Source organism: Polypterus senegalus, chromosome 9 (assembly GCF_016835505.1).
Source record: "Polypterus senegalus isolate Bchr_013 chromosome 9, ASM1683550v1, whole genome shotgun sequence".
Taxonomy (NCBI): Eukaryota; Metazoa; Chordata; class Cladistia; order Polypteriformes; family Polypteridae; genus Polypterus; species Polypterus senegalus.
Window position 1 is genome coordinate 181291266 of NC_053162.1, and position 17184 is coordinate 181308449.

Sequence of the window (17184 nt, forward strand, 5' to 3'; positions counted from 1 at the left end):
AAGCATCAAGCATTGTGCGCATATTGTCACCTGTGAATGAGCCACATAAATGTTCATTCTCATGGATTCCTTGAGCATTCATAAAGGAGAATCAAGTGAACGAAATGTGGACCTCACAGTGATCCGTAGAAAAGGCTGAGCTCTAATATTGGTTTCTGTTTTTTATTGATTTTAGTGTATTCATTCCATACAAATCGATCAATTTTTACAAAAAATAGGATTGAGAACAAGTCGACCCCCACCCCTGAGAGAGAGAGCATAGCCAACGGGATAAAGCTTAAGGCTTGTAAACATACTTAAATTGATGAGTCTGATAAGCAAATAGAGATGAATGGAGAAGAAAAAGAAATGCGGAAATAATTGCTTCAAGAGCTTATTCTAAAATATTATTGATTAGATCCTGCCATGTTTTGAAAAAAATCTGTACAGATCCTGAGTATTTGATTTTTTCCAATTTCAAATAGTATAACACATCGGTTTCCCACTGACTTAAAAGAGGATTATGGAGATTTTTTAAAGGTAAATCACTCAATTTATATTTAAATTTTATGCGCTGAGCTTATTTTTTTATTTTAAATTGTTCAGCTGTGGTTCAAAATGAGAACTTTGACTTCTTCATCTTCAAATATGATATTACTTTTGTAGGGGGTGTGAAGACAAATCAAACATTTTCTAGGAGTGCGGAGCACGGAAAGGTTTGGAACTGCTGTCATTTGATTAACATGTCATCAGCCGTATGTGAAGTACACTATTTTACTGTACATTCACACATTTATCAAGGTATTGCTAACAAAGGATTTGTACCATAAGACTGATCTCTGACTAGGCATAAAGTGTGTTCCAAAGACATTTTTCTTTAACAGATTTCTTATACTTATGTATTGGTGGCATCTGTCAAGTCAAGTTGGGGAGCATGCACTGGTACAGTGTGTGGGCCGCAACCACCACACGACAAAACAGCTCGGGATCCCAGTTGGCAACCCACCAGGCAGACACGCGGTTCAGTTCCCGCCCTCCGGAAATGACCCTCTATCTTCCACAGCCAGGTGTTTTACGTGGGCAACTCCTTGGCCTGGTCCAGCCACTTGGGTCCTCAACAATGAGGATCCTACGAGCTGGATCACCCTCGGGGAATCACGCCACGTGGCTGCAGTGCTGTAACTGGCGCTCCCTCACAATGCAGGTCTTGCGCCTCATTCAGGACTCCATGAGCAACACAAAGTCAAACCAGCGGTACCCACGGATTTTCCGGAGAGACACAGCAGTGAAGGAGTCCAGTCTTCGTCTCAGGTCACTGGATAGCGTCCATGTCTCACAACCACATAGCAAGACAGGAAGCACTGAATAGCCTTTTTATTAAGAGAGTGTTAGAGTAGAACCGTGGGTCACGATTTCACCCTGACAGATGACAAAATAAATTGTCTTTCACCTTCAAAGAGCTCCCAATTATGACTGTTTTTTGCAAGCTCCTCATTGGGTGTAAATTGGTTAGTACGCTACCCGTCCCCATTATAGATCTTTACACCCCTGGTTATTTACATTTTTTTCAAAGCAGAAACCTTTGCTTCTTTCTGACCTGTTTCTGTGCTCCATACAAATGAAAAATGATTCTGCAAGCGTCTACACGGCTTTTCTAAGACGAGTATTCAATCAACGTTGTGTTCAAGTTTAGCCCACTGAAGTGTCTTTTTCAGAGCTTTCTTCCTGCTTTCTTTTTTTCTCTGCAAATTTGTCCATTCCTATGACACATGCACAAAGAATAATGCATCTCGCTGAGAATTAGTTAATAAAGGTACTGACACGATACACACCTGAGCCTTTTTTTTTTTTTTTTTATTAAAAATTGTGTGTTTATTTTAAAGACATTCAGAAAAGAGGGGAAAAAAAGACCTAAATATTATCTAGCAGTTTGGAGAGTATTTGCACTTCTTAGCACTTCATTTCTTGTCATCAAAGCAATTTGTTGCTAAAATTCACACTTCAGATTAATTTTGAGACCGCTGGTTGAGTGTAGGAGCAAGAGAAAAAAAAAAGTATGGGGTCTAATTAGGAAATAGCTCAAGAAGATCGGTAATTAACCTTTGATTAAAAAAAAAAAAAAAAAGGTTTCATTTTAAAATATGGCGACACGGTTCAAGTTAACTAAGGTTTGTTTGCCATTTGTAGCCATTTTATTAGAATCTGCAGAGATTCTTTGGTTCTGGTCTCACAGCTTAATGGGCTGCCCTGGTAGTCTGGAGTAGTGCGCAATTTAGGGCCACAACACTCTGCTTCCTTTCACCAAAGTAGATGCTCAAATGAACTATTATTGTATTATAATTGGTGTTTTATATTTTTAAATAACCAGAGCGGCTGTGAAATTTAACTCTTGTGGGAGTTTTTGTTGAAATGTCAGGTTTTTTAATCTTAAAAAGGAAAAGGTATATACTGTAGGACGACATACCCGCACGACATCCAAAGGAGGTTAGTATTATTTTTTCTTCAATTTTAAGAATTTTTTTTTTTTATGATTTGTTTTCTTCATACAAAAAAAAGACTTTTGTAATGTGTTTCTATTAAGCACATTACTGTGTGAGTGTTATTTAACAGTACATAAGTGTGAGCAATAAAAGGGCCTTGCTGTGAATTTCCCATGAAACACGTTGTGAAGCGGCAGTGCTTACATGCAGCAGAAGGGTCTTTTCAAATGAAGACCAAGTTGTCAAACAAAACCATATGTGCTAAATCAAAGTTGATTTCAAAATGAGATGCGGCACCTAGTAATTATTTTATAAAAGTATTATGCTCAACTGTAAATAAGAAGTTGGCATGGGGACTGTGCCTTGCAGTGTTAGAGTAAACAGACATTAACTGCTGAAATGGAGAGTGAGGTCGAAGTATGTTTACTTTTGAAGTATAATTATTGTTTTCTGTAAAGCCCATAATAATGGAGATCAATGTAAAAGCTGCTTGAAAAACATTAATCTGGACCTCTGGTTATTCAAGTAAATTAACATTAAACCTTCAATATTTGCACAGTCAATTCCTACAGCTTGAAAGGTTTCAGTAGCTGTTGTCTTTCTTTTAGCATTTCTTATGAATTTCAGTTTCAAAATGTGTAACATTAATACAGTAAAGAGGTAGAACAGCACAACTTCTTATATACAATAATGACAATTCTTAAAAAAATAAATAAATAAATGTGTTAACTGGTGAAATTCTCCAAAGAGTTTTTCACAGCCAATATGCTCTGTTCACTGATGATCTCGTTTGCTGAATGTTTCCCTGAAAAATTGCTCTGCAGATAATTTTATTTCCAAGTGCCCCATTATGCTTTGCATTGTCAAAATGGCATCACAAACCTATAGCAGCCACAAGCAGAACTTTCACACATGCCTACTGTAAGATTGTTGCCAACTTGGCCATGCTAAAATTTGCTGAACCCTAGTTAACCAAAGAATGCTGTGCGATATTAACCAATACTCATTTCTTTCACTAGCCGTCAGTTCAACCTCCTCCAGGTTTATCAGTTGCCACATGTGGGTCATCAATGAACTTAAAAAGTTATAAGTATGACCTGATGCCTCAAAGGTTGAGAAACCCTATCAGATGTTAATTCTGCTTGCTTTAAAAAAAAAAATAAAAAAAAATGTTTGAGTTGTACTGCTGGGTACACAGTACCACATGGCTAATTATGCATGCCACAAGGATCTTGAAACAAGCCTTAAAGGAGCCCTCTTCCTCTGCTTCCCCAGGACAAGTCTTGAAATAATAAAAACAGAAGATTTATTACAATTTACAAGGCTTTTCTTGATGGATGAAGAAAGTGTAAAGCATCTGTACAGATACATGCAGAAAAAAAAACATGGAATGAACCAGTCTCATGGCTTTTGAGATATGGCATTCTTAACAATGCAATGATCTATACAGTGGAACCTCGGTTTGCAAGCATAATTCATTCCGGAAACGAGATTGTAATCCAAAGCACTCGTATATCAAAGCAAATTTCCCCATAAGAAATAATGGAAACTCAGATGATTCGTTCCACAACCCAAAACTATTCATATAAAAGTGATATATACAAAATATAAAGTAAAAATACGTAAAACAAATTAACCTGCACTTTACCTTTGAAAAGAATCATGGCTGGTGTGAGGGAGACGAGAGAGAGGAGGAGGAGGAGGGTTATTGTGTAGGACGGTTTTCACTTTTTTTTGCGACTTTAATAAGGAAACCTATGCAATGATAGCTGCTTTTGCCTGAAGAGTCACTATACTTAAGACACAAATTAAAAAATGCTTTACGCACTTTAATGTTTCTAAACTCTTTTGGGATTCCCCCAATGGCATGACACACGGAAGAGTGTCCCGAAGCAACCGCAGGTTCCCAGCGCTGTAGCAGTTTGCCATAAAAGCGAATCGGAAAAGATTGCGGTATGCTATAATTGCCTGCCGTCAATGGGTGATACAAGGAACGTTATAAATGCAAGAGCACAGTATTACTTGGCCATTAACCTGGTCACGACCCTCCATGACTGTTGTGTCTGTGTATAGGAGAACGACAGATCCCGCTACAATAAATAACTGTGCTGTTCCTGTTTCAAGCTGAATAAAGCTGGTGTTGCTAAAGTACTGAGAACTCAGCCTTGTGTTTTGGGGTGCATGACAGGGACTTGCACGTTACAGCACACACACACGCGCTATATTAAACAGTATACGCTCGTACGAATGTTGACTATGAGCGAGGTATGCCGACTGAGACCGAGCATGGGAGACGATTACCCCATCGGCTCCGAGAAGAATCATCAGCTCAGTTGTGATCACCTGACGCTCGGCCGACAAAGCGTATATGGACTATATGGGCAGGGCAGGGCCCTCCTCACTCACGTGTCAGCCTCTGCTCGAGTCGGTATACCTCTGCGTTTTAGAGCATACCTTGCTTTCGCTTTGCTAGTGATACCTGTTTGTTTATTGATTTTTAAAATTTGTTCTGTTTCACTACTATGCAGGCAGAGCCACAGGAGATAGGTAGTAGATACTTCAGTTAATTTATATGATGTTATACTAACAAGAACATCTCCCTCAGTATGATCCTCTGCAATGAGAATACAGTAATCCCTCCTCGATCGCGGGGGTTGCGTTCCAGAACCCCCCGCGATAGATGAAAATCCGCGAAGTAGAAACCATTTGTTTGTATGGTTATTTGTATATATTTTAAGCCCTTATAAACTCTCCCACACTGTTAACATTATTAGAGCCCTCTAGACATGAAATAACACCCTTTAGTCAAAAGTTTAAACTGTGCTCCATGACAAGACAGAGATGACAGTTCTTTCTCACAATTAAAAGAATGCAAATAGATCTTCTCTTCAGGAGCAGAGAATTTCAGAGAGAAAGAGAGAGAGCTTGCGCTCGCAAAGAAAAACAAACAATCAAAAAATCAATACGTGTGCTTTTAAGTTTGCTGCGGCATTTTTTAGAAGAGCGTCAGTATCTTCTAAGCAAACAGCCTCTGTGCAAACAGCCCCTCTGCTCACATCTCCTCCGTCAGGCGCAGAGAACGTCAGAGAGAGAGAGAGAGCGATTAAAGCAAATCCTCAAAAAATCAATAAGTGTGTTTTTGGAAGAACCGCGATAAAGCGGCATTTCTTAGAGGTGCGTCCGTATCCACTAGGCAAACAGCTTCTGTGCAAACAGCACCTCTGCTCACAGCCCCTCTGTCAGGCGCAGAGAATGTCAGAGAAGGTGAGAGAGAGGCAGAGACAAGCAAACAATCAAGCTCCGCGCGGGATGCATATCTTATAGCATTGAGGAGTTTTAGTTAATATGTAATACGTGCTCTGATTGGGTAGCTTCTAAGCCATCCGCCAATAGCGTCCCTTGTATGAAATCAACTGGGCAAACAAACTGAGGAAGCGTGTAGCATAAATTAAAGACCCATTGTCCGCAGAAATCCGCGAACCAGCGAAAAATCTGTGATATATATTTAGATGTGCTTACATTTAAAATCCGCGATAGAGTGAAGCCGCGAAAGTCAAAGCGCGATATAGCGAGGGATTACTGTAATGACAACAGTTCCAAACATTTTAAAATAGTTTTGCCTTATTAAGAATAAAATATAGGCAGTAGGGAGAGCAAAAAGGATATGCCAAAGTCATCTGCCAATAAACAAGACTTGGCAGACTTGGTCTTATTTACAAAGGTATCTTTTATTGGCTAACTAAAAAGATTACGGTGTGAATTATAGCAAAACGACACCTTTTATTGGCTAACTAAAAAAATTACAATATACAAGCTTTCGAGGCAACTCGGGCCCCTTCTCACTACAGTCATAATGGCTAACATGGTACAACACCCTAGTGTTACAAAGGTATTAAACTATTTCCTAGGAGGTGATCCTTCCCCCCAAGGGCTTAGTAAATTATCTATCATGAGGTAAATTTAAACTTTTCTCTGGATCATTTGCAGGGTAAAGAGCAGATCTTCTCCACTGCTAGAATTGCCCCTAATGATGCCTGTGTCTCTGTCTCATTGTACCTTCATTATTCCCCAAAGACCAGGACCTCCTTGCCCATTCTCTTAAAGTGACAAGCCTTTGCTGCCCACTAGTAGATTGTTGCGAGACACTAGCCCACTACCCAGGGCTGTCCTGTCCATATTGGCGTGCCAGGCAGATTCCTAAAGTGGCATTTGAGCAAGAGCAGCCAAAATGCCCAACTTTGAACTGTTAAGTGACCTGTTTGGAACTTAATGGCACAGCATGCCACCAACCAGGGTATTTCCTGCATTTACCACTAGAGTGTTTGTCCAGTATTATAAAAAGTTTTCCTCAAAAATAGACATTTTCATACAATAAACTGCTTGCACACGCTGACATGCTACTCGCTTTATACCTGCAGATACTACTGTTTTTATTTCTAATGTGAACGATTAGCAGCTCTGTCTACTGTGTAATCAAAAATTAGAAAATGAAAGCAGGTGTAGTCGATAAATTATTAATGAAAGGTTGAAAGTAGTGTACGGTAATAGTATCTTTTTAATACTTTCATTTTATTTTGCATCTGTGCCGTTTCCTCACTGAATGTGTAATATGACAACAGCAAACTGTAACGTTCATCCATATATCTGTCTATTTCCCAAAGAACATTTCTTGCAGTTTAAAGTTATAGAGAATTTCCGCATGAATGATGAACTCAGGCCATAATCGGGCACACTCGTTCACATCAGGTCAATTTTCCAGTTGCCTGTCAGCCTAACTTGCACATTTTTTGGAATGTGGGGGGGTAAGTGAATCGAGATGGTGACCTTAAAGTGAGTTCATCTAGAGCACAATGACCCCTGTTAAGGGTAAATGTCACACAAATATTAGGATGTTTATCTCCACACAGAGAACCACAGTAAGTGGCCAAGTAGTGTGGTAGACAGTCAGATTTTAAGGACCTTCAGAACTCAACTTGATGTTTTTAATGGAAGAATGAAGTGGATAGGACTAGTGAACTTTATTGGACTGGATGGTCTGTCCACGTCTGGATTGTTGTAATGTTCTCGCACAAACTGCACAGAGACAGTCATGTACTGGGCTTCAGGCCCAGGGTCCAGTGGTTGTGAAGTTACAAAACTAACGACTGCACCACCATACCATACATCAAGGCTTTCTGTTGGTTGATTGTGGAAAGTTTGTGAAGCTTCTTGCATTGAACGCTTCTCTTCCCCTGCCCTGGATAAGAGAGTCAGGAAGATGGATGGATGGATGATCCTTCCCTTTTGATTTGGGAGCTTTTTTTTCTTTTAATCACCCAATCATCACTTGTTATGCTTTTAAAATAAGTGTTGGGTCTGTGGAAAGCTGAAAGAAGTTGTCTGCATGGGCTCTTTAATGGAATGCTTCAAATGTCCACTTATTTGCCAGATTCGTTTATTTATTTATAAAGCCCTTTAAATACAACATCAGGGCTGACCAAAGTGCTGTACAATAAAACCCAACCTATAAAACACACAATAACAAAAAGGGTAAAAGAAACAAACACAATTAGTTTTGGGTCAATTTCATCAGCAAAGCACATCGTTTAGATATCCATAGCTGTGTAAGGCCGTGTTGTAAATAACCCGAGGTCCTAGAAACTGTTGAAATTGTCAGAATTAAACCTGAAATGTAGAGATGCCAGGTAATTAAAAGGATCTACTCTGGGCATCTCTCTCCTAGGAGGATTTGTTTTGCCGACGTGCTCGTCTCGTTTGTGCATTAGCGGTGGGAGGAAAAGTAAAAGGGATACCGTTGTGCTGATGTGCTCACCTCGCTTCTGTATTAGCGGTAAGCGACTTTGTCTTTCTTCGGAGGTTTCGTTTTGCTGACGTGCAGACCTTGCTTGTGTATCCTCGGAGGCGAAGCCCTTACCCTGACTTCACCTCTGACTTCAGACACACGCACACACTTCCACGTAGACGTTTATATATAAGATATATGTATATGTGTGTGTGTGTGTATATATATATATATATATATATATATATATATATATATATATATATATATATAGTCAAGGATGCCAGGGCAACGACGCGCAGGGACGCCGTGAGGGACCGGAAGAGGGTCAAAGTCAAAGCCCACCCTGGATCACGTGGGGGCTGCCTTCCTGGTTGCTCTGGGGGCCACGGGTACAGGGCATGGAAGCTCCATCCTGTAGGGGCCCGTGGTCACCGCCAGGAGGCGCCCCAATGCCTTGGGGAAGATTTAGGACGACACCCGGAGAGCTGCCGGGAGGACAGCCGGCACTTCCACCACGCTGGGGCGTGGCCAGAGGAGGAATGCCGGGAACACCTTGGGCTCATCCAGGGACTGCATAAAAGAGGCCGTCTCCATTCATTCAGCGATGGAGTCGGGTGGAGGCAGGACAAGGCAAGAGAGAGGAGAGTGGAGGCGACCCGCAGAAAGGCATATTGTGGCCAGGACTGTGTTTGGGGTTTGTGCACTTGACTTTTGTAAATAGTTATTATTGTAAATAAACGTGTGGTGGTGATTAAGAGCATGTCCGCCTGTCTGTGTCCGGGCTGGCTCTACAATAAATATATATATATATATATATATATATATATATATATATATATATATATATATATATAATTAGTTTACTGTCAATTAATGCAAAGAGTACGTGACACGTGTTTTCGCCCATATTTAGGCTCATCAGGCATACACACTCCATTGCATCCCCTCAGCGTCACAGGCGAAGCCCCTTTACGTTGCGCCACGGCGTGTGGTTCGTTTATTTGACAGCCTGGAGATCGGAGTAATTACATTGATAGCATTCGTAGTCTGAAACACAATCTGATTGTATGCGTACTCTTTGCATTATTTGACAGTAAACTATGTAACATTCTATGATCTACTTGTCGCAACTGAGAGGGCCCGTGGCGGATATTTGCCATCTTGCAGACCAATCACATGCGTTACCTGGTAGGTAGCCACCCATACAATCAGATTGTGTTTCAGACTACGAATGCCATGAATATATATGGTCCAGATTACATTGTTAATTGACTACTTATATAAATGTGGGAAGGAGTCGGATCTTATCCTAGTAACACTGGGTGTGTGGTACATGCCAAACTTAAATGGGATGTGTGGAAGAATAATTTTAGGGTAACATAGCATTCATCTTAAAGAAACAGAATAACGGGTTAATAAATGTGGGAAATCAAATAAAGGTCAAGTTAACAACACAATGTACACAGAAATATAAGAATTGGTTAAGGAAAAATACTAAGATGATCAAGTAAATAAAGAATGTACCAGAAGAAAGGTTAATGTAATATACAAAATGTACTGAAGGATGACTAAGAGATGACTAAGAAATCAGCAGATGTCTTATAAACGAGAATGGACAGTTGTGATATGTACAGAAATTTCAAGGGTGGTGGCACAACTCAAAAGGTATAAGAAGAACCAGAATATAATATAATAGACTTTTATTTTATATACATCTTTTGGATGTAAACCAACGAACCAACCAGAGTAAAATGTATGCATTGATTGACACTGTATGTAAAGTCAACAGTTTATAAAATGAACCTCTATTCTTTGTTTCTCAGACCATTTCTGATCGTTCTGACCAGGCTGTAATAGACTACTTTTGATGAATGCTCCCTCCAAGGCATTTTGCAGAGGAGTCATTAAAAGATAGAATGAGCAGCTATTTCTCATGCCTGATTACTGAATTGTCCTGTTCGATGACGTTTCTTTCTTTAATAAGATGTTAAATTTCGACCACAGATGCCACTCCGTTGTAGGGATACTCACAAACACTGCCTCGTGGTAAACAATCCAGAAATGAGGACTCTGGGGTACTGTGCATGTTTGGGATGTGTGAAGCCCCCCGGAATGGTAAAACATACACACTCACACTGGGGTGCAAAATAAATGTTGGTGGGAGGAAAGAATGGACTTTAATGTGTGCTAAATGAGAAAAAAAAGCATCTTTCTAAAATTCATGGAACAATAAAACCCCGTAATGCTCCCAATTTCTGAGATTGCAGACTGTGAGTGTTGTGGCAAAAAATTGTCACCAAGATGCTTTTTACCTGAAAATGTAGGCTATTAGGACTCGGGATAGGCAAACTGAGTTTATAGCTTTATTGTAATAAAACAACAACACAAATAATTACATGGACTCAACTCAATACGGCCAAATTGAGCTGAGCCCTGAACAGTTCAAAACTCAAAACTTGTATAGTAATTTCTTATCACTCCGACCTCGTTCAGTTAGCTCATTCTGCACCTGTCCTCACTGTCCATTGTTCATCTCTAGTTTCTGTTTTTGCTTATTTCTTTCACTGGCCAAGGCCAGTACAGACATTCTCTGTCTTCCATTTATGGGCTTTCCTCTCGTCACTTCCTCTTTCTCGGACTTTTAAGCTGGTTTGTCTGATGCCCAAAGCTAAGCTTTAATTAAAAAGAAATATGTTATATGCCTTTATTTAATCATTTGCTTGGTATGCTTGATTTGCCTTAATCTCTGTGCTAAAGTTAATTTCTAATATATTCTTCTATATTTATTTATGCTAGTGCCTGAATATACTAATTTTACTTTTATGCATTATATCATTTTGACCTTGTTTATAGCAAAAGCTTTTTGCTGATTCACCAGTCCAGCTGGGTTCTCACACATCTACCAAGGCCACCTTTTTCTAAGCTTCCTATCTTGTCCACACAAGTGCACGGGCAGTTTCTGTGCGTCATTCTCCTGTCCTGTCCTGTCCTCCTTTCCCACACTAGCAATTCTGCCTCAAGGTTAAAAATAATGCAATATGACTGATTTTTTATTTAACTATTTGCTTGACATTCTATTTTATGCTAAATCTAATGTTTCAGAAGCTGTTAATTACTTTTATGGCTATTTATGCTAATGTGCTATGACATATACATTTTTTCCTTCCATATAAGTTAAATTTTATTTGTAAATTATGAACACCAGGCTTCGAAATCGGATGCTACAGTAGAAAACCTGCGACGCTCCAGAGTGGCCCACATTTGATTCAATACTGACACTTAATTTAAGTTTATTGAAATTACACCACACATGAAAACTTAATTACAAATAGTTTATTTGCAGAATCTTAAAAAAAGTTCATTTTTCTGACCTCATTTAAATTGCAGTGCACATTTTAATCTCCCATGTTCAGTGTCACTCTTGATGTTTATTTGTGGGCCAAAATACTTCACACTGGATGGCTTTTATTGCTTTCTTCTTCTTCATAGTTTGGTTTCGGACTTGAGAGAGACAGCCAAGCAGTGGTAGAATTGGATTGGGGCCGCTTCACAGCTCAAGAGCTAAGGAGTTCAGTCACGTCATCTTTGATAGATAGAGATAGATAGATACTTTATTAATTCCAAGGGGAAATTCACATAATCCAGCAGCAGTATACTGATACAAAAAACAATATTAAATTAAATAGTAATACAAATACATGTAAAAGCAGACAATAACTTTAAATAATGTTAGACCTACCGAGTCCTGAAAGCGAGGATAGTCTGCAAAGACGAGTCATCTTTTTGAACACGGCTTTAGAGGGCAGTCTGATAAGTGATGGAGCGTTCTTCCAAAAGCTGTTTGTGTCTCCAGCTCCGTATTTCATCCTGTGTGAGGATGAGCATCGCCGAGGTCACTAATCTAATCCCGAAGGCCTCAGCTTGCCTTATTATGAATAGTCCAGACACTTTGCTAATAAAAGATGACAAAACATTTATTTTCCCCTGATCTTTTAGGTTTCACAAAGTTTTTCAATGGATGTGACTTTGACACGAATAAAAGGAATTTTAAACTTCTTAAGTGTTAGGAGCGTTGTGTGAAACTAAGACGCTTTGCTACCTGAATTATCTTGTCTGGTCAGACACCATTTCAACTTTTTCTATTTAGCTTTTATCATACGGCCGTATAATTTAAATGTCATTTTTTGATAATTTTTTTCCAAACAGAAGCAAGAAATTGTAAACTAGCGATTGAAATTAGAGAAGAATATATCAAAAAACGATGTTCTTTAAATATTGGTGACTGTCCCTGCTCGAAATGTAAAGTCAGATTATCTGTAGGTGTGATTGCTGTTCTACTAATAAAATAACCAAGACCAAAAAAAAAAGTAATTTAACAAAAAAACATTTTAATTTTGGAAAGTTGCGGTGATCAAAATTAGAGAACTGTTACAACTGTATCGCAATAGAAGCCGGAAACATTTTTTGGTGGTTGAAGCTTTCTGAATTTACTAGGGAGTGCCGAGGAGCTTGCTTTCAATGACTTTGGCACATCACCGTCCACAGGACACGGCCAGTGTCTCGCACTGCTCTGGCCTGATTTTGTTCCACTCGTCCTCTAGCTTGTAGCGGGTTTCTTTGCTGTGATTTTGTTGCCAGTTATCGTCCAGTGGTTCTCAATCAGGCTCAGATCAGAACTCTGGGCTGGCCGTTTCATCACTTTGATATTCTCCGCTTCTTAGAATTGCTTCACTCATTTTGTAGTGCGAATAAGGGGCGTGCTCATGCATTAGAATGGCTGGCGATTGGGATGAACCGCATGTTGCTGAAGGAGGTTCTGATATACATCGGCCTTCGCCTCCCCATGTGGCACCTCATGACGCCTGCTGCAGAGAACATCAGCCACACTGTGACGTGTCCTCCTCCAAACTTTACTGACTTCTTCACACACTTTTTGCTCATCCTTTTCGCCAATTCGACACAAAACATAATGTTTCCCACCTGAACAAACTAAATGAAGCTTGCTTTCATCACTGAAATGAATTTTGCAGTGGTTCTCCTCAGTCCACACAGCATATTCCTCAGCAGAGACTAGTCTAGCTTTTTTGTATTCTTCTTGCTGATGAGAGGCTCGGTCACTACGGCATGGGCCTTCAGTGCCAGTTGTCTCAGATGATGAGAGACTGTTTATCGAGACACAATCTTGCCTTGTTCTGCACTGAATTGGCAAGAAATTACAACTGTGGTGTAGAACTGATCCTCCACTGAGAGTCTCCATATCATCCCAAGCACTCGTCTTACATGGGCGACCAGCCTTTCTGTTTTTGGGGACTTAAATGCCTTTGTTTGTTTGTACATCTTCAATATTTGAGAAATTACACTCTTGGATTAACAAGCTTCTCTAGCTGAGAGAATCATCTCATCAGCCTTCACCTGAACCACCTGACGTTGCAGTGTTTCAGTTAATCCCAGAGCGGCTCACCATCTTGCCAATGCCAAATGCCTACAATGGATTGCCGTTGCCTGGGATTTCAACACATTGTCGGATTCCCACCAGCTGTTAACTGCTACAAGTCATCGTCTGATTTTGATTGCTGACCTTCTTCAGTTATCTTGTTCAAGTCTTTTATTTTGTGATGTGGTGTAGTTTTCACTGATGAAATATGATTACAGCAAGGCCCTTCTATTCATATTGAGATAACATTCAATTTGGATAAGCAATGAACTTGTAAAGTTACAAAAATGTCATTTGTTCTCGGATTTTGATCACCAGTGTGCCTATGTATTTATTTATTTTGACTATTTGCTAATTACTTGACAAGTGCAGTCCGTTTCTAGAAATAAAATTCCTGTGATTGTCCCAGAGTCACAAAGCATAGTTGTACGCTGGCATCGCTTGACCTGCTAGTTCAGTGTAGGCTCACTAAAGTCAGTGTGCATGTTGAGCGGTGCAGCATTTATTTGGAGAAAAATGGAGGAATGAAAGTGTTATAATTATAATATCTTCTGAAATGTCTTCGAAAACAGTAGCACAAGAGACAGCACTTAGCTCAGCATTTCTGGTGTGAGGGCAATGCAAATGAGTTGTCTCATTCTGTGCCGCCTCCATTCTGTGCTGTAAATGCTGAGAACGTGTCACAAACCCGGCAAGATTCCGGGAAGCGTGTCAAAACAGAGCTTTGTTTAGTTGGCTCTAACGGCTCGTCTCTGGAGCTTCTTTGACTGCGCCACATGTCAGCAAGAGGTTCTTCACTTTTTAATGGGTTTTAAATGCTAGCAGGAGTTTTAGTTTTTTCTCAGAATTGCTCTCGGACTTTTTTTGTTTGCTCTCTCGCCAGCTTGTGTTCTGCTAAACCAATTTCAGCTATAAATGTTTTTGTTGCAAGTTGACAAAAAAAAAGAAATGCACTGCAGAGCCTAAGAAAAGCTTAAAACATATTCCTCCTTTTGAAATAATCTATCGAGTCCCACATGACAAAACTGTGTTGTTTCTATGAAGCCTTGCTGAAATGAGCTAGTTTATCATAGCAAAGACTTCAGCCATTTGTGCTCCCCATCAGCCCTGTCCCTTCTTCACTGCTGTGCCCTCAAAGTCATTTTGGCCATATTATCTCTTCCTTCTACTAAATGCCATTACTTTTGGCCTTCACAATTTGTTCAAATGTAATATAATTAACATTATACAAAGTTATTGTCTGTCTGTTGTACCTGCATTGTTATCACTCTTTAATTTAATATTGTTCTTAATCAGTATGCTGCTGCTGGATTATGTGAACTTCCCCTTGGGATTAATAAAGTATCTATCTATCTATCTATCTATCTATCTATCTATCTATCTATCTATCTATCTATCTATCTATCTATCTATCTATCATATAGTGCCTTTCTATCTATCTATCTATCTATCTATTATATAGTGCCATTCATATCTGTCTGTCTGTCTCTCTAAATCTCACCTCTCCTGCCTTCAGAATTCATGATGGGAAATTCCTCTCATTCTGCACTTTGGTGAGGATTGCCAACAAACCCTTATGGGCTCCGTTGCTAGAAACACTAAAATTTATTCCATTCAAAAGTGAGCTTCTTGTGATGCAGTGACGGAGAGTGCCTGTCAAAAGACCCCTAACAATTTTTTTTTTTTTATTTTCCTAATAGCCTAACTTAAAGAAATGTTAAGCATGTTGACGTTGGTCACGTATTGTAAATTGTTGGTATCCAGCTGTCAAAGTTATTTTCACAGCCACTGGTGGACCTTCCCATGTCACACCGCTTTACAATCCTGTAAATGCACCCCTGAGTCTTTATTGGTGTAAGTAGATTTTGCTCATTCTGTTTGTACTGCTCTTTTACTGAACAGAACTTCAGACTTTGTCACTGCTCATCCATTCCCCCTTACAGAGCCATTGCAGCTCAGTGGGCTTACGTTGAGGATGTTTGTGAGCAGCTCTCTGCAGGTCATTTCCGAGATTTTCAATTGAATTTAGTTCTGGGCTTCAGTTAAATACTGTTGTCCTGTTGGACTTCTACCATTTTACGTTTGCTCATGTTGTGTGCTTAGCTTCATGACGAGATTAAAACTGAATTTCCATAATTTTGCTTTTTTTGCAGAGAGTATTAATTTTTTTTTTTTTAATACTAGGGGGCTTTGCCCCCTGCTTGCTTTGCTCTCCAACCCCTCCCCCTCGCCAACACTACGTGCCGTTGTAAAGTTGGGGGCTGAACGCCCCCGTGGCCGCTCCTCTGAAATCCCCTTTTAAACGGTGACACAATAGGAAACAAATAATTGTTTTTTATCTCCTCTTTGCTCGATCAGCTGCTGGCTGCTGCTGCTATGTCACATGATCTGCATCTCGTGCGGCGCTTCAAACGTTTAAAAGACTGAACAGCAGCTGTCATTTTGTCTCACTGCCTTGTCTCCCTTGTCCCCCAGACATCCTCAAACACTATGCAATCTCTTTTCAATGTTCCCGTTATTTCACCAAGTAATATTTTCCGTTTATTTGCACTAATGTGAGACTACCTCCATTATCTCTAACCTGCTCTGCATGTGTATCACAGGACTTGCTTCCAAAGGTTGTAAGTATGACGTGACTTGACCGTCTTGCGGGACGTGAAAGTGTCTCTCTGTCTCTCTTCCAAAGATCTTGTATCGTTGCAAGATTTTTTTTTTTTTACAACAGAGAGATTAGTCTTTCTATATTTTGTTTCATATTCTTCCCCTTTAACCGTTAAGTGTGCCAAAACCTGTTGAAGAGAAATTCCAACATTCTAGAATCCTCTCTGATGTCCAGGCTAATTTGCCCGCCATGGCCTGGTCATCCTGGCCCCCTAATCATCTCCTTTCTCTAATTGGCTATCTCTCTTGCCACTTCATCACCTAACAGCTCATGTGCAGTGAGCATACTGGCACAGAAGTGGCTGTCGTTGCCTCGTTCAGGTGGATGCTTCACATTAGTGGTGGTTCAAGTGGCTCTCCACTCACTGAAGGGCTTTGAGTGGTGAGAAAAAGCGCTGGATACATATAAGGAATTATTATTATTGCATCCATTGCGTTTTGCAGGGCACTTTTAGGCTTTTACCCAAACTTAATATGTGGGCAGTGTGGCTCAGTGAGTAAGGCATTGGGGGTTCAAACCCTGCCGCTGATACTGTGACCCTGAGCAACTCACTTCACCTGCCTGTACTCCCAATGGAAATAAAAAATATAAGAAGTGTAACCAATTGTATGTACAATGTTGTAAGTTGCTTTTGATAAAAGCGTCAGTAAAATAAATATGTGCATTAGGATGTAGCAGGTTGAATAATGGATTTAAGGATGGAAATATTAAATGTAAATATGCAGCATTTTGGCCACAACGTTGAGTCTTTTGAATCTCAACAGGGTCGTCTTCACTTGGTATAGGAATTGTTAAGTTTACTTCCTTCTTGCCACCGTCTCATGTCTAGAATATTTGTCATAGT

At 39.9% G+C, this 17184-nt stretch overlaps 1 protein-coding gene across 3 annotated transcripts in view; it reads left to right on the forward strand.

Annotated features, from left to right (window-relative positions):
- LOC120536085 (multivesicular body subunit 12B-like) overlaps nucleotides 1-17184 on the forward strand; it is a 270910-nt gene that overhangs the window by 141005 nt on the left and 112721 nt on the right. The window lies entirely within an intron of this gene.